A 15,193-nucleotide genomic window follows, 5' to 3' on the forward strand; every position below is an offset into this window, starting at 1 on the left:
TCCTGATCAATTCTTCAGGGTGGCAGGCTCCAGGGCCTCATGCAGGCAGAACTGACCAGTTAACATGGAGCGCAGTTAGGACATGGTATCTGTCTGCTGTATAGGTGAGTGGACCTGGATGTGTGTGTGTGCGTGTGTGTGTGTGATGTCCATGTGTACAGGTGCACATATATATGTATGGCTGTCATGTACTTCTGTGCACATGTGTGTGTGTGACAGTCAGGGCTCAGTTTTGGGTGTTGTTCCTTAGGATCAGTTTCTCTTGTGTTTTGAGATGGGGTCTCCCACGGGGACCTGAGGCATGTTGTTTAGGCTGGGCTAACATTGAGCCACCGGGATCGACCTGTCTCCACCTACCCAGTGCCAGGATTATAGACACACACTATACATGAGCTTTTCTTTACAAGGGTTCCGGGGATTGAAATCAGATATGCATGTCTGTTCCAACAAGCACTTTCCCAACTGAGCCATCTCTCTGGTCTTGATTTTCTCTCTTTTCTTTCCAGTTGCTCCGAGGGTCAGTCCTGGGGAAGAGTTTCATGGCTGGGGAGAGCAAAGGCAGAGTTCCCACCCTGAGAAGAGCTGAGCTTGGCTGATCCTAGAAAAGGTTGAAAAGTCTAGCAGTCCAGTGCTCGCCCACCTGGCCCCGATGTCCAGGTGTTGCATTGTGGTGGCCACACTGAAGGCTTGGCAGAGGCTTGCCAAAGTTGAACTCAGGACCGGACATGTTGGCTCAAATCTATAATCCCAGGATTTAGGAGGCTGAGGAAGGAGGACTGCTATGAGTCTGAGGCCAGCCTGGGATGAGACCCTGTCTGGAAAAAAGACAAAAACAAAGTCAGGCTCAGGTGGTGGGGTCGTGCCAGTGCCATGAAGAAAAGAAAGAGTTTGCCTCCAACAGAGTGAGTCTGTGAGGAAGCAGGCCGACCTAAGCCAGGATCAAGGCACGGAAGCCAGCTGGGGCTTCACTGTAACTGGGGTGTGGCCCGTGTGAGGGTCCGATGTGTGGGAAGGAGCTTGATCTGAGCCTTCTGCTCTACCCTGGGAGGAAGGGCCTGGGCTCCAAACACAGGGGGCAGAACCAAGGGACTGGACAAGCTCCTGTCGCCAGGTGTCAAATGGAATCAGACATACCCACCTAGTTTCAGACGACCGCAGCAAAGGAATGCCCCGTGTCTGCTGTCACTGGGGAGACTGAGGCCAGGGTGGATGGGGGTACCTCCCCAGGCGCATCCTCACAGAGGCCTATTGTCAAAACACAGGGAAGACGTCCCATTATACAAAGTTCAACATGTACTGATGCCGTGTACCGCCACCCAGAGCGAACACATGTTCGCCTTCTCCACATCTGTTCTTGAGTGTTCTTTAAGAGAGCAAACTTAGAGAGAGTTGGCACTGTCCCCGGTCCTCCCACCCCCTAGGAAACACCCCTGAAGTTACGGCCCTAGTATTCCCACACGTCTCCACCGCTGCTCCTTGTGCCCAAGTCCAGAAACTGTCACACGGAATTCCTGGAGGGCTCACTTCATGTCTGTTAGTCACTCCCCGCCCCCACCCCCCTACTGGCTCCTGTAGCTCTCTGTCCTCCAGAGGCGTTGTCCTTCCTGACACATTGCGCCTTTGGGTGAATAGAGCTCAGATTATTTAGCAGCTCTCGGTTCTGGCTACCTTCGAGGTATTCCTGTCTTTTTTGGATAGTTGCTGCTTTTAGAAGAGGCATGGAAACCACTCAGCCCAGACAACCTGAAGAAGATCCCGCAGGCTTCAAAGATATGTCTGGAAATTCCTGGGTATTTAGTTCCTCAAGAGATGGGGCTTGAGGGCTGGAGAGATGACTTAGCGGTTAAGAACACTGACTTCTTGCAGAAGACCTGAGTTCTGATCCCAGCACCCACATGGCAGCTAACAACTGTCTGTAACTCCAGTTCCAGGGGATCCAACAGCCTCTTCTGTCCTCCGTGGGCACTGCACGACACGGGTGCACTTACCTACATGCAGGCATAACACTCACACACATAAAATAAAAAAATAAATATTTTAAAAGAGATGGGGCTTGGGGCTGGAAAGATGGTTCAGCAGTTAAGCGTGCTTACTGCTGTTGCAGAGGACCTAAGTGTGGTTCCCAGCACACACATCAGGTAACTCACAACTGCCTGTAATTCTGGTAATTCCAACTCCAGGGAATTGGACAACTCTGGGCTCCATGGTCACGTGCACTCGTGCACAAAACCACACACAGGCCCACGTGCATACACTTAATTAAAAGTAAAAATAGGCCGGGCGTGGTAGTGCAGGCCTTTAATCCCAGCGCTCGGGAGGCAGAGGCAGGCGGACCTCTGTGAGTTCGAGGTCAGCCTGGTCTCCATAGTAAATCCAGGACAGCTGGGGCTACAGGGGAGCCCTGTCTTTAAAAAACCAAAAAAAAAAAAAAAAAAAGTAAAAATAAACCCTTTAGGAGCTGGGTCTCCCTCCTCCGTCCTTTGGAGGAGCTCTGCACCCTCCAAACTTGCTGCTTGATGTGAGCTTCCACAGAGCAGGAGGCTGGACCGCTCAAAGAGTGGACCTAGAGGTAGAGTCCTCGGCCAGTTAAAGCCTCAGCCAGCAGATCTGACCGCTGCCTCCTCTGCAGGAGATACCTTGGGCTGATCTCAGGGAGGCAATTCTGTTTCCTACCTCGTGACACCATGAGGTAATAAGAGGTCTATTGTGTGTCTGGGGCTGTTTGTTATGCAGCAGTAGCTACCCAGTACTCCTTGCCTTTGCTGCAATACCAAAATAAACTTGGTGGCAGCTCTGCTCTGCAGAGCCAGTGTCCACAGACGCTCTCTTCCGGTGTCACTTGCTTCCCTGGCTCCAGCAGCTCCTCTCAGAGAAGCTTTGCAGAGAGTCCATGGGACCTGGGGCTCCAGCTCCCTCCCTTGTAAAGTGGGCTGGAGGGAGTGGGGTGGAGGGGCTGGGGGTGCCCACAAGAGCCCTCACTGCACGGGCCACTTCAGACACCTATGGATCCAATGCCAGGAGGTGGTATGCTGAGCCCAAGGAGGCCCATGACCTGGGACTGCACTTGGCTTTCTTGAGATACAGGGCAGAGGTCCAGGCCACCAGTGGGGTGGCAGACAGAGGTGCTCACTTGCAAGTATCTGTCCAGCTGTAGGTTTGTTATTTGAGCATTTGTACACATTATATTCAACAAAGTGTTTAACATTTTATAACAAAGTTCCTCTGCCCCCCCGAGTGCTCGCCTCTGTATTTTGGGGTGTTTCCTTACATTTGACTTGCATGTGTACATATGCGATTCAGTAAAAGATACAACTGAAATCCCCCCAAGTTTCTCAGGGGCCAAGGAGTACTGAAGCCAGATTTCAGGAGTCCTCCCCAAACCCTCCACCGAGTGATCCCCTCCTGAGTCACTGAGACTCCGTAAATGCACTCTTATATTTTGAAATGCATGTTCGGTGGCACATGGTGGCTCATGCCTGTAATCCCATCATTTAGGAGGTTGTAATTATTAGGGTTAATTGTCAACGTGACACAATCCAGGACACGTAGAAGAAGGACCTCTGGGGATGTCTGTGAGGGCTTTTCTTAATTGATGTAGAGACCCACTGTGGGCAGAACATTCTCTGGGCTTGCTGGGTTGGATAAAGAGGAGAAAGCAAGCATGCACTGAGCATGCCCACGTTCATCCCGGCTCTGCCCTAGGCTGTCGACGGGATGTGACCAGAGGCTTCAAGTGGCCAGGCTATGAGCCAGATAAGGCCTTTCTCTTCAGTTTCTTTTTGTTGGATATTTTATCACAGCAACAGGAGACAGAGCTAAGGCAGAGGCTGTGGCAGGAGGACAGCTGGGAACCCCGGCCAGCCTGGGCTACAATGAGGCCATTCCAACCCACCAAAGCAAACAACCCAATTATGTTTAATTCTCACATAATTAAACACAAACATCTTTCTATGTCAAATGACATTTGTGGGACTAGAGCGGTGACTCAGTGGTTAAGAGCACTGGCTACTCTTACAGAGGACCCAGGTTCAATTCCCAGCACCCACATGGGTGCTAACAACTGTCTGTAAGTCCAGTTCCAGGGGCTCAAACACCCTCTTCCAACCTCCTCTGGCATTGCATGACACGGGTGCACTTATATATGCAGGCAATACACTCATACACAGAAAATAGAAACAATAAAATAAACTTTAAAAAAGGAGGGCAGTGGAGGAAGAAATCTGTTATCAGCTCTGGTGGGGGTGGGGAGCAGGCAGCTAGGAGCTGGGGAGGAAGGGACAACAGCTCTTCACATCTCATCTCTTGAGTTCCTATTTTCTTTGAGGCAGGAACTCACTCACGCAGCCCAGGACGGCCTGTAGCCCAGGCTGGCCTGGAACATGCAGTGCTCCTGCACCAACAGGATGTGCCGCAGTCACAGGCTTTTGTCAGGGCACCTTACCCCATCTGAGGAGCTCCTTCAACCTCTCCAGGCTCTGACTCCTTTTCCGAAGAGCCCTCTTCCCTGAGCTTCTGAGCTGGAGCCCCGGAGTCCCCAATTTAAATACTGAAATGGCAGAGTTTGTGCAAGGAAGTCCTGTCATGTGGGGAGCACGCCTTGGAGTCCAGAGCTGCGCGTAGAGCTGTGCGCTACAACAGTGTGGTGCCACCTGCCTCTCAGGTCCTCGTCAGAGCTGGGTGGCAGTCATCAAGCCCCAGGTTTTGTGTTTAAATCTGAAGTGATCTGGGTTCAGCAGGGAAAAGTACCTCCATGAAGTTCTCCTTCCCCATTTGTGACAGAAAATTCTGCTCAGGTACGCCAACTTTTCCCGTGAGTATTTTCTCCTTTGCAAACACATTGACACTGGGCTCTGCCTTGTAGAGCTACAGAGGCCGAAAGCAGCACAGGACTGAACCCACGTGATCTTGAACTCATCTTGTAGCCTCAGCAGGTCTAGAATTTGCATCCTCCTGTCTCAGTTTCCAGTTAGGGTAAGGCCAGCCTGGGGAACTTAGTGTGTAAGTAGAGGGCTGTGTGTGCACCTCAGCACACCTAGCTTGTGTGTGACCCTGGATCCAATTGTGAGTACCGAAAAAGAAAAGAAAAATAAAAGGAAGGGAGCTGCAAACCTACCCCAACTCCCCAGCCCCCCCCCCCCCCCCCTACAGGGAATGACATTGGCTGCGTGCCAGGGTTCAGCCCAGCTGCCGCACCAGGAGTGGAGCCGCATTCAGGAGCCGACAGGACGCTTTTGGAGACCAAATCACTGGGGAGCGCAAGGAGGCATTGGAGAGAGGCAAGTAATTAACCAGGCAAGCCCGCTGGGGCAGGAGGGAGGGACTGAGAGCCGGCCAGAGCAGAGGCGGGGGTGGAGGGGGGGTTGGAGCCCGTCGGAGGGCGGTTTGCCACTCTGTGCTGTCACCCCCCTCCACGACCCCCTGTTCAAGTGGCCAGGGTCGTTATCAGCACACTGTTTCCAGGCCGTAGGTAGCATGGTCTAGCTCACAGTAGGTGTTCAGAAAACAGCTACTGTGTGAGGAGACGGGAGGGAAGAGACGAAGGTGGTCCTGCCATCAGCCAGGAGGGTGGGCTATGGGAGGGACAGTCGGCGGGGGGGGGCAGATGACCACAAGTACATACTCGGTATGAGGATCCTAATTTTAGGGAGATTAGATACAAACTCCGTTGGGCAGCTGGAGACGTTTGAGTGTGACAGGGTACTGGATAATGGTTAGGAAATAGCTGTGCTTGGTTGGCTAGCCTATGATGATGGATGCGGTGTGCTTTATTTTTAAAAGTCGTTAGACAAAGCTGGGCCTGGTGGTGCACGCCTTTAATCCCAGCTCTTGGGAGGCAGTGGTAGGCGGATCTCTGTGAGTGCAAGGCCAGCTTGGTCCCCATAGAGAATCCAGGACAGCTGGGGCTATAGGGAGACCCTGCCTCAAAAAGACACACACACAAAAAAAAGTTGTTAGAAAATACAGTAGGACTATAGCAAAGCTAGAACCGGCTTTAAAACTGTTTAAGAGGCAGGGAATTGGCTTAGCATGTAAAGATACCTGCTGCCAAGCCTGGCCACCTGAGTCTGATCCTCAGAGCCCAAATAGTAGAGGAAACTCCTGCACGTTGTCCTCCGACCTGGTATGTGCGTGCACATACAAGACAGATGATAGATAGATGATAGATGATTGATTGATAGATGATAGATACATGATAGATGATAGATGATAGATGATAGATAGATGATAGATGATTGATTGATAGATGATAAATAAACAATTGATAGATGTACATAGATGATAGATAGATGATAGGTAAATAGATGACAGATGATAGATTATAGAGAAATAGATTATCAATGATAGATGATAGATAGATAAATCAATAGATTATCGGTGATAGATGATAGATAGTTGGTAGATAGATTATAGATAGATGGGTGATAGATTTAGATAGGTTATTGATTATAGATGATAGGTAGATGATAGAAAGATAGATAGATAGATGATAGAAGATAGATTATAGATAGGTAGGTGATAGATTATAGATGATAGAATTTAGATAGAAAGAAAGGAAGATAGATGATGATAGATAGATAGATAGATAGATAGATAGATAGATAGATAGATAGATAAACAAGTAGAATGCAATAAAGTAAAATAGATCTGTTTGGAAAAATAGCCTGGTGGCCCACATCTGTTGTCCTAGCTCTCAGGAGGCTGAGGCAGATGGACCACAAGTTTCTGGCCAGCCTGGGCTATATAACAAGACTTTGTTTCAGAAAACAAAAACAAATTTTTCTTTTCAGAAAGGAAGTGAATCCTGCTGAAACAAGATCGACAGAAGGTAGAGGCTGAAGCCAGTGGCGGCTCCACAGTGTGCCGCTCTCCAGGAGCATCTACGCTAGAGAGGTTCCGAAATGAGAATAAAAAATAGCTTGTTTTTAAAAAGCATTGACTAACATGTGCTAGGCCCTGGGTTCGACCCTCCGGAACTGCAAGTCAGCTAATTAAATAACCCCTGGGCTAGGGATTAGAGATGTCGTTCAGCAGTAGAGTATTTGCCAAACATCTGTAATGTCCTGAGTTCCTCCCTCAGCTCCAAAATAAAATAAACAAGTAAGGGGGCTGGAGATCTGGCTCAGCAGTTAAGAGCACTGGCTGCTCTTGCAGAGGACCTAGGTTCGAGTTCCAGCAGGCTGACAACTGTCTATAACTCCAGTTCCAGGGGATCTGACACCCTCTTCTGACCTCCGCAGGCATATTTTTAAAATAAAAATAAATAAGTAAAAAAATTTTTTGGGGGGGGTCTTTTTGAGAGAGGACCTCCCTGTAGCCCCAGCTGGCCTGGAACTCACTATGTAGACCAGGCTGGCCTTGAACTCACAGAGATCCGCCTGCCTCTGCCTCTGGACTGCTGGGATTAAAGGTGTGCACTACCACGCCTGGCCAAATAAGTAAAATTTAAAAGTTTGGACAGGAAGGCCTCCAGACCTGCCACCCAGCGTGGTGCCAAGTTGGGCACTGCCATGGAGGAAGTGCTGGGTGGGCTGATCTCACTGTACCGCAACCTGGGTTGGGGTGTAAAGAGACAACGTGAAGGATGTGCCTGAGATCTCAGGGTGCCCAGGTACACACCCAGGTCATGCTCACCGAACTGCACACAATCCATTGAGGCTCTGTGCATTGATTTTTCCTCAATAAAGCTGTTTCCAAAGGGAGAGAGAATGAGTGAAAAAGATGTTAGAGTGTGAATGGTTGCCAGGGAGCGTTTGCTCAGCCAGTGGGTGCCGCTCCAACAAGCAAGTCAGTCCTCTCCCCTTCCTCCTCCTCCTCCTCTTCCTCTCTCCCTTCCTCCTCCTCCTCTTCCTCTTTCCCTTCCTCCTCCTCCCCTTCCTCCCCCCTTCCTCCTCCTCCTCTTCCTCTTTCCCTTCCTCCTCCTCCCCTTCCCCCTCCTCTTCTTCTTTCCCTTCCTCCTCCTCCCCTTCCTCCTCCTCTTCTTCCTCTTTCCCTTCCTTCTCCTCCCCTTCCTCTTCCTCTTCTTCCTCTTTCCCTTCCTCCTCCTCCCCTTCCTCCTCCTCCTCTTCCCCTCCTTCCTGTCCCCCCTCCCTTTCTCCTTCTCTCCCTCTCTTCTCTATTTTGAAAGCTCAGGGACATTTAATTAGTTTAAGAGAAAACAGCACAGGTTAGGCGAATGCCTTGGCAGCCGACAGGAGATGGAGAAGAGGCCTTTTAAGTTTGACATGGAATAGAAATAGACTGGGGCTGGAGAGATGGCTTAGCAGATCAGAACACCGGCTGCTCTTGCAGCGGCCCCAGGTTCTGTTCCCAGCCCCCATATGGCAACTAACAAACATGGGTAACTCCAATTCCGACGCCCTCTTCTGACCTCCGAGGGTATTGTACTCATGCGGACAGCTTATCAAGAAAGGAAAATGCACTCCCAAGAGTGGCTGGTGGCCAGTGAGCTGAGGAAAGAAGCCCAAGGCCTTTGTTGTCATTTTGTTGAGGTAGAGTCTCATTTCCGTACCTCAGGCTCACCTTCAACTCATGGCAATCCTCCTGCCTCAGCCTTCCAAGTACCGGGCTAACAGGTATGTGCTGTCACGCCCAACTTCAACCTCTTTCACTGTGAACAAATGACTTTGCGGCCCAGCACGGTCCTGCAGGACGAAGCCCTGAGCAAACCGCCTTCTTCAGTCCCACGCCACGTCCCGACCACAGTCAGATCTAAAAGCAACAACCACTCATGGAAAACAACAGGCTTTCCAGCCTCCTCTGGAAGACAGAATGGAACACTAGGCTGCCTGCCATGGGATCTAGAACACAGGGTGAGCATACATCAAACTGTAGCCCCCACCCAGGTGTGGCAGGGGAGAACCCACCCACCTCTCTCTACTTTGCCCTCGGAATGAGGATATCTTGGGATGTTCTCTCCTTTTACAGAGTCCCATGGGCCTGGCAGCTTGTGGGCAAATATCACAACCTTACTGTTTGCATGCCAAAAGGAGCTTGGTCCCCAACACAGTTAGAAACCAGCTTGTCCTGCAGGATGTGTGGGCCTGGTGAGGAGGATACTGCCCAGGTGGGGTATCCAGCAGGATCCCTGCCTTGCACAAACACAGCATGAGACACATTCTGCACACCAGTCCCTGAAGCTGCCAGCACAGCTCCTAGGGGTACAAGCGCCCCCAGACCACCATGCTGGGCAGTGCAATCCAGCAGCTCAGATTCCCACTTTCCCAGCAAGGGGTCCTTGTTTCAGCAGGAGAGGACAGAAGCCACAGAGGTGGCCCAGGGCTGGGATCCAGCTCAAGGGAAGACACAGGAGTCCCCAAAGCTGCAGAGAGCTCTGCCACCAGGTGCTCAGGGCTTCCTCCTGGGAGGGCAGCTGGAGAGGAACCAGGATAGAGCGGTGGGCAGACCTCAGCTTGGGGAAGGCAAGGGCATGGCTCTGGTGCCAGTCCCCACTGCGTCCCTCCGTGCTGTGTGCAGACACAAACTCCCTGCACCAGCTTCTCCGCTGGGAAATGGGACTTCCGAGATTCGTCTCCAAATCTCTTTAAGAAGCTTGGACACACCTGGAGTGTGGAGATGGGCTGGATGTGGAAGACGACCCCCCCAGGTGTGGCGATGGACCTGGGTGTGGAGATGACCCAATGTGTGCAGAGACAGGCCAGGGTGTGGAGACTGCCAAAGTGTTGAGTTGTCCCTAGGGTGTGGGACGGGCTGAGATGTGGAACCTGGTTTGGTGTGGCATCCATAGGTGCCCACAGACACCGTAGACGTAGGCAAGAGTGTGATCAGCTTGCTTCTTACCTAGCAACCCTCCTCCACCCTCTTGTGAGAGTCATGTGGTCAGGTGCCACCAGGATGGGGCAGATTCCACAAGCAGGTGGCACCACCACCCTCATTGTCCCAGCGATCCCAGATCAGGATAGCTGGCCCTGTCGCACCTGCTCCCCTCCATGGGGTCAGAGGGTTGACAGTGCATAGCATGGCACTGTCATCATCTCGCTTCATCCTCTGAAGTCCTGTGAGATGGGACACCACAATTTCCATAGATGGGCTCAAGGCCTCTCTCATCCAGGGCATGAATGACCCCAAGTTGTCGGCTCTGCAGAGCCTTTCCAACATCCCTCTGAGCCGAGCTCTTCACAGCTCTTCCAGTACACACTTCCCACATCCGGCATCCCACCATGGGGAATGTGGTTGACAAAACAGGGTCCTATTGTGCCCTGGAGCCCTGTAGTGTGCAGCAAAGGGGGTCTTGGGATGTCCTGGGCTGTATCCCAGCCTCTGTCCCTCTGACCCCCCTCTCCCCCACATAAAGCTGATAACAAGACACACCTCTCAAGGGCACTGTGGAGGTGAACAGGGCACCTGCACTCTAGGCATCCACTAAAGTGACTGTGTGCCTCCTCTGAGACCAGTTTCTTTCTTTGTGTATGCGCTGAGGGTTGCGTGTGTGGAGACCAGAGGTCAACCTCGGCTCTCATCCTCAGGAGCCATGTCCATTTTGTTTGTTTATTTATTTATTTATTTTTGTCTTTTTGAAGCAGGGTCTCCCTGTAGCCCCAGCTCTCCTGGAACTCACTATGTAGACCAGGCTGGCCTTGAACTCACAGAGATCCGCCTGCCTCTGCCCCCCAAGTGCTGGGACTACAGGCGTGCGCCACTACACCTGGCTTTCTTTGTTTATTTTTAATATTTTTATTTTATTTTGTGTGTATGAGTGTATTGCCTGAATGCACGTAAGTGAACCCATGTCATGCAATGCCCTCAGAGGTCAGAAGAGGGCGACGGAGCCCCGGAACTGAAGCTATGGACAGTTCGTAGCCACCATGTGGGTGCTGAGAATCGAACCCCGGGTCCTCTGCAAGAGCAGTCAGTGCTCTTAACCATTAAACCATCTCTCCAGGTCCCCACCTTGTTTGTTTTTAAAAATTATGTTTTAATGTATTGTTGTCTGCATGTATGTAAGTACACCTGTGCATGTAATGCCCACGGAGGTCAGAAGAGAGTGTCAGATCCCCCGGCACTGAAGTTATGGACAGCTATTAGCCTTTCTTTCTAGCAGGAGCTGAACTTTGACAGCATGGGGCCGAGAACTGCCTCTACACTCAGCATACCCACTGTGACAGCAACACCCTGAAATACCGAAAATCCTACGTGCCTGAGGCTCAGGGAAGCCAAGCCAGTCAAGGATTCCACCCTAGGAGCCCAGCTCCAGAGCCCTGGCTCAAGATCACCCAACACAAAGGAACAGTCACTGAGCCCACATCCTCTGAGCCCTGGGAAAGGGAAGTTATGTAACAAAAGAGCCAGATGCAGACTCAAGGTCAACCAGTTCCCCAGAGATGGGGCAGGTGTTGAGACCCAGCAGCCTCTGCCTCCCCGGCTGGAACCGGGGCACATCGTGCTGGGCTGGGCACAGTGGGCGAGTGGCCGAGCAGGCCCTGGACCAGACTCGTCTTCTCCAGCGAGATAAGATCCTAGTGCTGAGGTCACAGAGAGAGGCAGACAGCAGGTGAGGCTTTCAGCATCGTAAACTTTTTCCACTATCTGCGCTGTCCCGTCCCCAGGACAATTCGTTTAGTCATTGGACAAATATTTAGTGGGTGTTCTGAGGGTTCATCTTTGCCTCACTTGATTGGGCTACATCTGGGCTAGGCTGGTCTATAATTGGTCTATTATTCTGGATGTTTCTTGGATGTGTTTAGAAGTGAGATTAATGTTTAAGGTAGTGGACTATGAGAGGACTATTCTTAATGATGTTAGTGGGCCTCACCCAATCAGGTGAAAGTTTAAATGGAACAAAGAGAGCACTCCGTCCAGCAAGATGGCCACTAGATGTCAACCATCAAATCGCTTTTTCTCTGGTCTCCAGCTGGTGGCCTGACATTGGACTTGTGACCCTCTATGTCATCTGATCCAACTCCTTATAACCAATTCATCAATCTCTCGAACTGGTTCAGCTGGTAGAGTACCTGCCTGCCTAGCATGTACAAGGACCTAGGATCAATCCCAGCACCATATAAACAGGGTGTGGCAGTGCACACCTAAAATCCCAGTACTGCAGAGGTAGAGGCTGGAGGGCCAGGAGGTCAAGGTCATCCTTGACTCCTTAGTGAGTTCAAGGACAGCCTGGGCTCCATGAGAGCATGTGGGGGTGGGAGAGTCTCTCCTCTCTGTTTTTCTCCGTGTCTCTCTTGCGCTCTCCCTCCTCCCACCCTCCCGATTCTCAGGAAAACCCTGACTTCAGACACCCGCTGTCTGGAAAGTCTGGGACTCAGGGGACCCTGCCAGCCCCTAGGCCTCAGTTCCGCCCATCTGTCCCTACCAGGCTTTCGAGGCTGTCCCAGATAGCTGGGTGGCCTGCCCCAGGGACCTCCCATCCCAGCTTTAGTTCCTTGCTGTGTGGCAGGACTTGGCAATGTCACTTTGCTATCGCAGTCCTGCAGGGACCAGGGCCTGGCCGCAGCAAGCACCAGGCAAGCTGTGCCTGGGTGTGAGTCAACGGAAGAGCCAAGGGCGTCCTGCATCCAGGTACCTCGGGGTTTGTTTGAAAACACAGGTTCAGGTACTGGGTCTGCAAGGTGGTAGGGTTCAGGATTTATGGGAAACACACCTCTAGGTGCCTGGGAAGCACAGGCAGGTTTGGGGACCGGCTCTGAACTTACAGAGGGGTCTCAAAAGGACCCTTTGCATGCAGTGCAGTAGTGAGCGGGTAGTGAGTTTTCTACATAGACAGCCACAGGCCCTAACCTTGTCCCCAGGCTGGCTCGGCCTGGTAACAGGCTCCCTGTTCCTTCTCAGACTAGCACCCCCCTCAGCCACCATCTGCTGCCTCACCTGTCACCTGGCATGGTCCACACTCCTGCTGGCAAGGGACAGCCCTGTTGCCTTGACCCTCCTCCCTGCGAGCTGTGTCTGCATCCTGCCCTACGGGGGCTCTGAACAAGCAAGGCTGTTGGTTAGCTGTGCAACCGACCAGAGCACGGGCTGCTGGGGGAGGGTCAGGCAGGCGGCCCAGGGCTTGTTCTCTGGCTGGATGCTGTTCTCCAGCCTCCATTCTGGGCTGGATGTTGAAGACCAGGTGATAGTCACAGAGCACAGATTTCGCAGGTGCCAAAGGGACCTGCCACAGCTCCACCCTTCCCTCCTTCCAACAAATCCTTGGTTTGGAGCAGGGCAGGGTGTAGCTGGGCATATTTCCCAGCCTCCTCTGAGCTGGGAGAAGCAGGAGGCCCAGCACTGCCAGTGAGACCCCAATCAGTTACAGCTTCCAGAAGAAGCCCCAACCACTCAGTGGCCCCTGCACAGTGGGTGGCACTCCCTCCAAAGTCTCTGAACCTTGCAGTGAGGCCTCATCCTACAACCTTGAGCAGAGGAGCTAACTGAGGTCCCTCTTGCCAAAGTGGACCTGCTGTCCAGGGCTGCCCATATCAAGACACTACAGGTCACCTAACAAAGGCTGAAGGTTAGCAAGCCATGTCCGAGACTGGCTCTGTCACCTGCAGCCACTCTGGTCAAAAACTAAGTGGAAAAAGTGGTCATGGTGGCTCATTCTTATAACCCAGAACTCTAAAGGCTAAGGCAGGATTACATGGCGTTCAAAGCCAGCCTAGGCTACTTCTCAAAAGAAAGAAGGGGGAGAGAGAGAGAGAGAGAGAGAGAGAGAGAGAGAGAGGCTCCTCCTTGGCCCTTCCATCTCAGCCTCCCTGGAGATGGCCATGTGACCAGCCTCGGAATGGGATGCAGGACCGCATAGCAAGGTACCTAGTAGCTTCTCTTTTCTACCCAGACAACATCCTGACCACCAGCCACTGACAAGGTGCCTGGCCTTCCTCCCAGGAGACATGACCACACCCTGCACACGTGGCCCCTCCCACAGGAGACGAGGCCACACCTCTCCTCTGCACACCTGGCTCCTCCCCATGGTCCTGCTTTCTGTTTCCCTCCTGTCTGGCCCCTCCTCTCATGGTCACTACTGGGTCAACAAACCCCCCACCCACCACCGCAGCAGCTCTGAGACTGTTTAGCCCCACATTCTTTTGTTTTCTGTCGATGTTGGTCTTTAATTTTTTTGAGACAGGGTCTCCCTGTAGCCCCAGCTGTCCTGGAACTCACTATGTAGACCAGGCTGGCCTTGAACTCCCAGAGATCCGCCTGCCTCTGCCTCCCGAGTGCTCGGATTAAAGGCGTGCGCCACCATGCCCGGCAACCCCACACTCCTGATCATCCAGTCCCCACTCCCGCCTCCTTCCCACCCCCACTGTGTGCCACTCACCTCTTTGACCCCTCAAGGCTGGCTGTCCTCCCGTCCCTGCAGTGTCAGCCCAGCCGCTCCCTCTGCTGTCCCCCACAGCCCTAGCCACCCTCTTCCAGGCCCAGTTCTCAGAGCAGGCGGCCAGACATCCTGCTTCCTTGACATCCTCTCACTTGATTCTCAAACAATTCTAGGTCAGACCATTGTTACAGCGGCTGTTTGTATAATAATCCCCTGGGCTCCACAGGCAGGGTTTGCTGGTTAAGAGAACGCACGAAGGGAAGGGAGGACAGCGAAAGGAGAACGAAGATGCAAAGAAAATCCCCGGTTTCCATAGCAACTGCGATGATGTAGTGAACAGAGAGCTGTTGTGTATCCCCCTCCCAAGGGAAAAGTCACAGGATTTCAGGAGAGAAAGAGGCCTGAATCCCTCTGGTCTAGAAGTTCTCAGCTGGGTGCGGCTTCCCTGGGGGTGGGGGGGGTGGTGACTAGGGGTCATCTCTTCGGTGCTCAGGTCAGCGTTACCACAAAGCGATCCGGCCCAAACAACCAATGACACCAAGGCTGAGACCTGATGGGTTCAGACCCATTTCTGGGTTTGGATCCTTCCCCCTGTCTCCAGGGTGGCCTCATTCTTCTGCTGGCCTACTTCCTGGGATGGGCACTCAGTGCCTCTGGATAGCATGTCTGTGGTGATGAGCTGGATGTAGGAGCCAGCACTCTCTGGACATCGAGGTGGGTGGGGTCTGGGTCTCAGCCAGAGAAGCAGCAGTGAGTCCTGTGCTGTCAAGGGACTGTCAGCAGAGAGAACCCGTGTGCTGAGATGCCTCTCCATTCTGTCCCCCGTCTTTCCTGATGGGGAAGGAGGGGCCTTGCTGGGGCTCATCCTGGGGTCTCTCAGCCTAGTGCTGCAGGAGTGCCTGGGAGAGGCCAGACGGGGCA

General features: G+C 52.4%; 1 long non-coding RNA gene across 1 annotated transcript; it reads right to left on the bottom strand.

The window, feature by feature from the left end:
• Window positions 1-226: 226 nt before the first annotated feature.
• On the bottom strand, window positions 227-14,529 carry LOC103740020. The gene is made up of 3 exons (XR_607534.1): window positions 14,273-14,529; window positions 1,139-1,245; window positions 227-815 (listed from the first exon to the last, which is right to left on the bottom strand). It is a non-coding gene; the product is annotated as an uncharacterized LOC103740020 (long non-coding RNA).
• Between the last annotated feature and the right edge of the window lie 664 nt (window positions 14,530-15,193).

Source organism: Nannospalax galili, unplaced genomic scaffold, assembly GCF_000622305.1.
Source record: "Nannospalax galili isolate Female #2095 unplaced genomic scaffold, S.galili_v1.0 scaffold459, whole genome shotgun sequence".
Classification (NCBI taxonomy): domain Eukaryota; kingdom Metazoa; phylum Chordata; class Mammalia; order Rodentia; family Spalacidae; genus Nannospalax; species Nannospalax galili.